This window comes from Panthera uncia, chromosome A2, assembly GCF_023721935.1.
Source record: "Panthera uncia isolate 11264 chromosome A2, Puncia_PCG_1.0, whole genome shotgun sequence".
Taxonomy (NCBI): domain Eukaryota; kingdom Metazoa; phylum Chordata; class Mammalia; order Carnivora; family Felidae; genus Panthera; species Panthera uncia.
In genome coordinates, this window is record NC_064816.1 from 113699699 (window position 1) to 113709745 (window position 10047).

A 10047-nucleotide genomic window follows, 5' to 3' on the forward strand; every position below is an offset into this window, starting at 1 on the left:
TTTCTTCTTCCCTCCCTCCCTTTCTTCTTTCCTTCCTTCCTTCCTTCCTTTTTTTCATTTATTCAATAAACATGTATATTGGGAGCCCGTTATGTGCCAGCCACAAGCTTGAGTCAGGCCCAGTGTCTGCTCTGTGAGGACTGCTGCCTGGTGAGGGCACACACACAAATGGGCCATTTCTCTCAGGGCTGTTTTTCTTTTTAAATGCCATAAGCATATTCTCCTTCTTGATCCTTCTTCAATAGCACTGAACTTAATTTTTTCAATGTATTTGATTCAAAGTTTCATATTTGAATTTTTAAAGCCAATGAGCTAGATCAACATATATTTGCTCAATTGACTTTTTTGACAAAGGTATGGAAGCAGTTCACTTGGAAAAGGATAGTTTTTTCCATAAATGATACTGAAACAACTGGATATTTATATGGAAAAAAAAGTGAATTGTGACCTTTGTCCCACATACACAAAAGATAATTGAAATGGCTAATAGACTTAAATAAAAAGCTGGAATTATAGAACATAGAAGAAAAGGAAGAAGAAAATCTTCATGATTTTTGTCTTATCTAGGATTCCTTAGGACACAAAAAGCAATAATCATTGAAAAAGAGATCAATTTAATAACTTTGTAAGCCGACGGATGGTGTCTGTACTTATTGTGGTAGAACTGCAAAACATATCGAACCATAGAATCACTATGTTATACATATGAAACTAAAGAAACATTGCAAAAAAAAAGATAAATTTGACTTGATTAAAATTAAAAATTTTTATTCTTTGAAAGATGCCATAAACGATTGAATATGCAAGCCAGATAAATGTTCACAAAACAGTTGTCTCACCAAAAAAACCAAAAACTGTATTCACAATATAAAGAAAGACTCCTTAAAGTAATTAAAAAAAAAACCAACTCAGTTTAGAAAAATGGGCAAAAAATATGAACAGAAATTTCACAACTGAAAATGTGTGAAAGACTGAAAAGCTGCCCAACATTTCATCTCATCAGGGAAATAAAAATGAAAACCACAACGAGATATCACTACATGCCCATAGGAACAGCTAAAATTTAAAAAGACTGACAATATCAAGTGTTGACGAGCTTGTGGAGCAACTGGAATGCTCATACCCTGTTAGGGGAACATGAAATGGTTCAGTTGCTTTGGAAAGCAGTTTGGCAATTTCTTATACAGTTAACTATACTATTACCATTTACTCAATAATTTCAATCTTAGGTAACTAACCAAGAGAAATCAAAACATATATCCCGGCAAAAATTTGCGCTTACATGTTCCTCATCGCTTTATTTATAATAGTTAAAAAGCAGAAACAACCCACATGGCCATCAACTGTTGAGTGGATAAGCAAATTTGCAGTATAGCCTTCCAATGGAATACAACTCAGCAATAAGGAGAAAAAAACTATGGAAGCACGAAACATGGATGAATCCCAGATACACTGTGCTGAGAGGAAGGAGCCAGATACCAAAGACTACATAATATATGATTTCTTTTCTACTTAATCATTGAGAAAGTAAAACTAACCTGTAGTGACAAACAAGGAGAACAGTGACTTCTTAGGGTTGGGGTGAGGAGACTGCAACAGTGGACAAGAAAACTTTTAAGGGTGTTAGAAATAGTCTGTTTCTTTTCTTTTCCTTTTTTCCATTATCCTGCTGGCACTTTATTCATTTTTAAATAATTAATGAATTAATGTTTACATTTACATCCACGTTAGTTAGCATATGGTGCAACAATGATTTCAGGAGTAGATTCCTTAATGCCCCTTCCCCATTTACCCCATCCTCCCTCCTACAACCCCTCCAGTAACCCTCTGTTCTCCATATATGAGTCTCTTATGTTTTGTCACCGTCCCTGTTTTTTATTATTTTTGCTTCCCTTCCCTTATGTTCATCTGTTTTGTACCTTAAAGTCCTCATATGAGTGAAGTCATATGATATGGTCTTTCTCAGACTGACTCATTTCACTTAGCATAATACCCTTATATAATGTCAATAGCACTGCTATAAACATTGGGGTGCATGTGCCCCTTCAAAACAGCACACCTGTATCCCTTGGATAAATACCTAGTAGTGCAATTGCTAGGTCGTGGGGTAGTTCTATTTTTAAAGTTGTTTGTTTCTTAATTGGGGGGATTGTTGCATTTGTGGGTGTATACATTTGTTAAAACTCATTGAACTGCATAATGTGGGGACATTCTATTATATGTAATTATATCTCAATAAAATAGATTTAAAATGAAGAATCAAACAAGTAAAATTAATCACAAGCATTTGAATAAACAATAGCATTTATCTGCATCAAGTGTTCAAAATATACAAACCAACTTCTTAACCACATTCTCTCATACAATATTACATATGAGAAAGACCCCACATCTTGACCGTGTTCTCACTGCAGGCTAAGGCTCTGGAAAACAGCGATGCATTCACCACATAAGGAAGAAACAATAGGAGAGGAAGACCCCCCTTATGATGCTTTCAAGGAATCATTCGATTCCTACTTAACCGAGTTTTTTCCTGCCCAGATACCCAGGAGAAGTAGGAAACTGGCTATTTATCTACACGGCACAACAAGTTCATAAATACTAAATTCGCTTCCTCCTGTCTCTTTCCAGGCTTTCCATGGTTGTGTAGAACGTGGAACAGATTGGCCTTCATTAGAGCCAGGAGAAGGGAAAGGGAATTGCCACTCTGGCTTAAGAGGAATATCTGACAAAAATACAGCTTTCTTTTATTGTCTGGCAAAGTGGCAAAGAGTTTAGAAGTAAACATACTATATATTTTGCTTTGAGCATTATATTTCATTGACAAATAGTGTAAGTTTTATAACACAGGCTGCTGACATCTGTTATAAACAAGGTTTTGGAATAGCTTTTGGGCACATTCCCCCTCACCAAAAGCTAGATGAAAATGCCTTCATGCTGTGGGCTGGGTGCCCATAATGTGCTATAGAACACACATAGACCACAAAACACTGCACACCAAGTGCTTCCTGGAGGAGGAGTCCTGAAGGTTGGGAAACAGACAGAATTCACCTGGAAACTAAGCTACGCCACCCTTGTGGAATTTGGTACGTTGGCAGGAGTGAGTTTTTTGTTTCTGTTTTCAAAGTGAATGGCCTCATGCGTGACTCCTGTTTCAGAGAACACGGGCAAGCACCAAACTGTCTGTCTTCTTGGTATCTAAGTTTGTGAAGGAATTCTTCCCCTGTACGTTCCTTAAACAAAGGGTACCCCCTTCGCCTATGCTCCTGTCCGGACGCAGGGGAGTAGACTTTGTTGGCGATTTGCGTGTGGTTCTGGATGGGGGCCGCCACGGATCAGTATTGGCCTTCACCTCTGCCTGTTTGGGGGACAGCAAATAGGCCCAGCTGGTGTGTGGACAATAGGATAAAAAACACGGCCCTACGTAACTATTTATCAATATATTGTGTGGGGAAGAGTGGAGGGGGAGAGCCTCCTTGCAGATCTGTTCTTCACCGGATATCCCCGTAAAGACAGGGGCACTATTGGTCTCGGATGAAACAATAGAAGCCTGAGAGATGCTCAGGGTCACTTTCTATTCACCGTCTGGGCAGGTGGAGCCGGGATTACACCTGCCTTTGTTTTTTTTTGCCCTGTCTTCAAAATATAGTCAGTTTCCAAAGATCTATCCTAGGTCCTTGTCTCTGCTCTCGATGCTTGGCAATCCCATTCACCCCACGGCCTCATCCTTCATGTGCGTCCACTCAGGGCCTGCTCTGGCCTGACACTGGGTCTGTGGAGGTGAATCTAACTCAAGGGGGGCCCTCTGGATGCTTGCAATCATACAGGAAGCCACCCGTGTTCCCCTGATTAGGTAACTTGTTTATGACAGAGATGTGCTCAGAGTATAGACTGCAGGGATGGCGTGACAGGAGGTGTGATCCAGAGGGTCAAGGGAGTGTTCGTAGGTGATGATCTTGAAAGACAAATGGGGTATTGGTCGGGGAGAAAGGGGCCAGAGAAGGGAAGAGAATTGCAAGTAGAAGGAGTATTATAAACAAAGGCATCAAATTGCCTTGGGGACTTGCAAGGATATTGGTTTGAATTAAAATATTAATAGAAAATTCCCAGAGTGCCTGAGAGGCTCCGTCAGTTGAACATTTGATTCTTGATTTCGGCTCAGGTCAAGATCCCATGGTTGTGGCATTGAGCCCCATGTTGGGCTTTGCACTAAGCAATGGAGCCTGCTTAAGATTCTCTCTCTCTCTCGTGGGGCGCCTGGGTGGCTCAGTCAGTTAAGTGTCTGACTTCGGCCCAGGTCATGATCTCACGGTTCGTGAGTTTGAGTCCTGCGTCAGGCCCTGTGCTGACAGCTCGGAGCCTGGAGCCTGCTTCGGATTCTGTGTCTCCCTCTCTCTCTGCCCCTCCCTAGCTCACGCTTGCACTCTCTCTCTGTGTCAAAAATAAATTAACTTAAAAAAAAGATTCTCTCTCTCTCTCCCCCTCTGTTCCTCTCCCCCACCCTCGCGTGCTCTTTCTCTCATAAAAATTCAAAAGAAAAAAAAAAAAGAAAAGAAACTCTTAAAAAAAACTCCCATAGAGCTGTTACTATGTGCAAAACACCATCCAGGCTTTTTTCTTACTCCTATCAATCCTTCAAAGCCCAGCCCAAATGATGTTTCCCCTACCAACCCTTTCCTGATCTCTCTTCACGGAAACAATCTCACTTTCCTCTGGACTCACGTAGCATTTAAACTATGACATTTATTTCTTTACCTTGTAGTTTAGTTCATAAAGTATATTTGATACACTGTATTTGGCTGTGAGCCCTGGGAGACTGATACAGGCAGATAGAGGCGTGTGTTTCCTATCGCCCTCTTGGCCCCCAGTACAATACCTTGCGCGTGTTTGCCGCTAAAAAAATTTGCTCATCCCTGAATGAATGGATGAGTAGTGAATGGTCTCTTCAGGCACTTATGGTTACTCACTACCACTTTTTCCTTCTTGAAACCACTAGCTTGTGATTTAAGATTCAAATCCCCTTTCTGGAATACAGCACTTTTTTTTTTTTTTTTTTTTTTAAACAGGAAAAGGTGTTCTTACCCATGTCCAGAGTCATCGCACACCTTTTAACTTGGCCCGGGTTAACTCTGTGAATTAAGTCGTTTTGGTCGTCCTTCATTTTCCTAAATTCACCTTCTTTCTATAACTCCATTCCTGGGAAAGTTTTTCCTTGTACTTTTCTGTCTTTCTGTCTGCTGGCTTCCAGGTTCCCCCTTGATTCTAGGTGAGCGTGTCTTTGTTGGAATCACCTCACTTCGGCTGATGAACCTCCTGAGTTTTGCCCGGAGAGTGTCTAGATAGTCACTCTCCCGGTACACAGTGTTTCTCTCCTCCCACGTCATGTCTCTGAACCTGATTCCTTAAGTGTTCCAAGGTCTTCCCACAACTGCCCACACCTTCCACGCCTTCTAGAATTCACCTTACCTCCCCCGCCCCCCACCATGCTGCTCCCAAGGAGGTCTCTGCCATCTTGGTGACATGGACATCGTGTCCATTTCCAGCTGTCATTGTTTTGTCCCAGGAAAGCTTTAGCATGTCTGAAATCAACCTTCCCCCTCACATTCTGAGTGACCCTACGTTTTCCCATTCCATATGTCGTGAAAAGCACTTGACTTAATGTCTCACGTAGTAAGGTGTAGCTGTTTCCTCCTCAAATTCTCTTTTATCCCCTCAGAGAAACGATTCCCTTCGGCTCCCTCAGATAAATCAAAGCTCAGACTTTCATTTCACGGACATCAATATTAATTGAGCATACATTATGTGCCAAGCAATGCAAATAGTTTGGTGGGAAAGACAGATGTGCGGAGAGGACTCTGTGTTTAGTGCCCGGGGAACAGGGAGCAGGGGAGAGAGCTGTGTGCTGGAGAAACTGATGCCTGAGTGCAGTCGCCAAGAAGCTGGAGATCACCAGGTTCACTGCTCTGGATGGCAGAGACAGATGGGTAGTGGTGGGAGGGGAGGGAACATTCCAGGTAGAGCGGAGAGAATATAAGGCCAGTCTCGTTTATGAAGCCCTGTCTCTCAGCACTCCTGCTAACCCACCTTGGGTGTTTCACTTAATGGACATCAGGTGTCCCCAGCTCTATTTTTTTAAAAAAATTTTTTAATGTTTATTTTATTTTTGAGAGAGAGAAAAAGAGAGAGAGAGAGAAAGCATGAGTGGGGGAGGGGCAGAGAGAGAGGGAGACACAGAATCCGAAGCAGGCTCCAGGCTCTGAGCTGTCAGCACAGAACCCGACGCGGGGCTTGAACTCACGAACAGTGAGATCACGACCTGAGCTGAAGGCAGATACTTAACTGACTGAACCACCCAGGCGCCCCATCCCCAGCTTTATTTTAAGTGTCTTAAGAATAAAGATGCTTTCATTTCCCTGGGATTCCGTGAAATTGCTACAAGTAGCAGGCACTATTCAGAAGGGCAGGTGCTGGATAGGTGTTGGAGGGATGAGGGAGAGGTCTGCAGAGGTGGGTTCCTTTAAATGAAATGGAAGGTTTTGTCCCCGTGTGTAAAGATAGCTCCACTCGTGCCTTGAAATGAAGAGTGAACAGACGATCGATAGCTTCTAGCTTCTGGCCTGGGTGTGGTAACATCCAGGCCATTAATATGCTGTTGGGCCCTTTCCACAGACATTTGTTTCCCAAAGCTGTGCTGGCATTTCCCAGGTCCTTGGCTTCCTCTCCAACCGTTCGCACACCCTCGGGGAGGAAGGGCTCTCTCTCTCTCTATTTATGAACAAGGTAATGTGTGTCAAATTGCCTTGGCTTAACCAGGCGATTGTGCACCTTTAAAAGGTACGGGGAAATGTTTCTCTGCGGTCAGATTGGCCCATAATGCACATCTGTTCTCTTGACCAAACTCCAGCAATCTGCCCTCGCTTAGCTGCTAACTCCACAACCTGCTCCTGGCCGGCGGCCCGGGCCCAGCAGGACAGTCTCTGTGTGGCCAGCCGGCTGGGTTTCTGGTACTGGAGTGTGGCAATCAGGGGACTCCAAATTCATGGGTCCTCGCAACTTCAGGGCATCCCCAGGAAATCTACAAAGGGCTTAGGAGGGACCTGGAGGAAAAGGAGAGCAGTGAATGCAATTCGCCTATAGAGAAGCAATGGGCACGGCCACAGGGAATTTTAAGTGGAAACTGAAACCAGTATCTTCTTGTTTTTTTCCTCCTAGAAGATGACCTACAAGGGGGTTGGATTCAATTAAAAGCCAGACACCTTTTTGTCCTTCCCTGAACTCTGGCTTTCCCCAAATTCCATGCATGAATTCCTCACTGCAAATGACGCACAGCCACCACCAGGAACAGTGCAGGATTAAGCCCAGTCGCCTTCACAGAGGACTTCCTTTCCAAAGACCTCCATACCCAGCCCCTCACGACTTCTTATCGCCCCATGACCTCCGCCCCTTTCCCAGCTGGAAAACTCACCTGGATTACTGCCTGTTTGCCTTGCTTCTGCTCTTGCCCCACCGTGGACCACGATCAACACAGGCGCCAGAATTTGCCTCTTAAGATAAGGCGGATTGTTGGGTAGCTGGGTGGCTCAGTTGGTTAAACATCTGACTCTTGATTTCGGCTCAGGTCATGATCTCACGGGTTTGTGGGATCCAGCCCCTTGTCAGGCTCTGCACTGACAATGCAGAGCCTGCTTGGGAGTCTCTCTCTCCCTCTCTCTCTCTCTGCCCCTCCCCTGCCTCTCTCAAAATAAATAAATAAACTTAAAAAAAAAATTAAGGCAGATCTTGTCACGTCTCGGTTCAAAGCTTTCCAGTGGCTTCCCCTCTGACACAGAATAAAAGTCAAGATCCTCATATTGGCCATCAGGACCCTCCCTTTATTTCCTCCCGACCTCAATTGCTTTCTACCCCTCACTCACTCTGCTCCAGTCACGCTGCCCCTCTGTTGCTTTTGTTGGGTACTCCTCCCCCAGATGTCTTTGGTTCTTTGTTCGGCTGTCCCCTGAGGTCACTCCCTCACCATCTTCTGGGCTCTGCTCAAATATTGCCTTTTCCTCAGGGCTGGTTTGCCATCCCGGTTTGAGATTGCTCTCCCGACCACCCAGCACTTCTAGTTCTGCTTCTCTGTTAGTTTTCCCACAGTACTTAACATCTGTCTCTGACATAATAGAGACGCTACGTTTTGATTTTCTATCTATCCCTAACTTGAGTTTTGTCTGCTGGATCCCCAGTGCCCGGCACAATGCTGGGCACGTAGCTGGTGCTCAGTGGAGCATGGTGGAACGAATGGATGGCCGACAGAGAATTGAACCAGCGAGAGCAGGAGATGGAAGATGAAAACCTCAAAATCCAAAAAGATGGAAACAGTGAAGTCTTCTGAGAGCAAAAAGAGTGCCCCGGACCTAATCCTAGGCTATGAACAGTGATTAGTGCAGGAAATGACGTAGGAGAGTATTGGTCAGAGATGATAACGGTGCTAAATTCAACATCCTGGTTGAGGATGTCATACATTGCTTCTGGCTCTATCAAGAAAGAAAACCCCTGGGAGACGCAGGCATGAGTTAGGAAAAGCAGAAAGGAAGAGCTAAGCATGGACATCCATGTGCCTTTTCACTTAATAAATACTTAATGATTATCTGCTCTGTGCACGTCACTGTGAAGAGGCTATGGAAGACCTCAAACAAATCGGGCACCTCCGTCTGGCCACACACACATACACACACACGCTCACTTTCAGGGCCATAAGGCGAATGCTCATTTGCCAAAAACCCAAAGCAGGAGGTGTCAGAGACGGAAGTTACTGTGACTAGGGTCTGGAAGAATCTTTGGAGCAGGTGGCACTGGATCTGGGCCCGGGGGCTCTGTGTGAGCTAGAGCCAGAGTGTGGGAGGGTGAGTTCTGAGCTGAGGGACAAAATAGTAAAGTAAAGTAAAAGTAAAGTAAAGTAAAGTAATAGTAAAGTAAAGGGACCACGTCACATGTTAGCCCCATTCACATGGCAACCTGGCTCTATTTCTCACAGAAAAGTCATTTTCAAAGCTACCGCTGAGGAGGAGGTGACATAGAAGAAATTCGGCACCTTCCCCTCTCATGCTCTCATCCCAGGGCTTCAAAGCGTGATCTCCGGACGAGCAGCATCAGCGTTACTTAAGACGTTACTTACGAGGTTAGAAGCGCAAATTCTCAGGTCCTGCCCCAGACCCACTGATTCAGAAACTCTGGGGGGCCCCTGGGGGTCCTAGCAATCGTCTTCTAACAAGCACTTCTGGGGTGTTAAAATTTCTTTTTTAACGTTTATTTATTTTTGAGAGAGAGAGCCAGAGACAGAGCACGAGTGGGGGAGGGGCAGAGAGAGAAGGAGACACAGATTCTGAAGGAGGCTCCAGGCTCCGAGCGGCCAGCACAGAGCCCAAGGTGGGGCTTGGATCCACGGACCGCGAGATCATGACCCGAGCCGGACACTCAACCGACTGAGCCCCCCCGGGCATCCCACAGGCACTTCAGGTGTTTTAGAGAACCGGTACCATGTATCTGAAGTGTTCAATTATTGGTAGCTACCACAATGATCAGTGTGGAGAGGGACCAAAGTTTCCGTGTTGCTGAGTTTGCTGAGGAAACTCTCCTTCCAAGTTTCTACCCTTGGTCTTACATCCTGAAAGTAGGGTCAAGACAATCCTCCCCTTTTATACTGTTTTATTGGGACAGTAACTTCTGTGAGCACTTGAGGCCACTTCATGTTGTTATAGGAGCTAAGAGGAAAATGTGAGAAATGTGTAAGACCCAGTGTCCTGAAAGTCCAAGTTCTTAAAATGGTGGGATTTTCAGAGAAGTCATTTTGTTCCATCTTTCACAAATCTTTAAAGCCCCTCCACTCTAAAGATGAAAGAAAAAGCACCTGGGATGTCCAATGTACATCTCCGATTATCAAAAATTAAGCAGTCTGAAAACATAAGTGTTGGGGAGGCTGAGGGCTAATGGGGCCTCTCCTACACAGCCAGGGGGAATACAGATTGACATTATCACTTTGGAAAACAATTTGGAACTGTCTAGAAA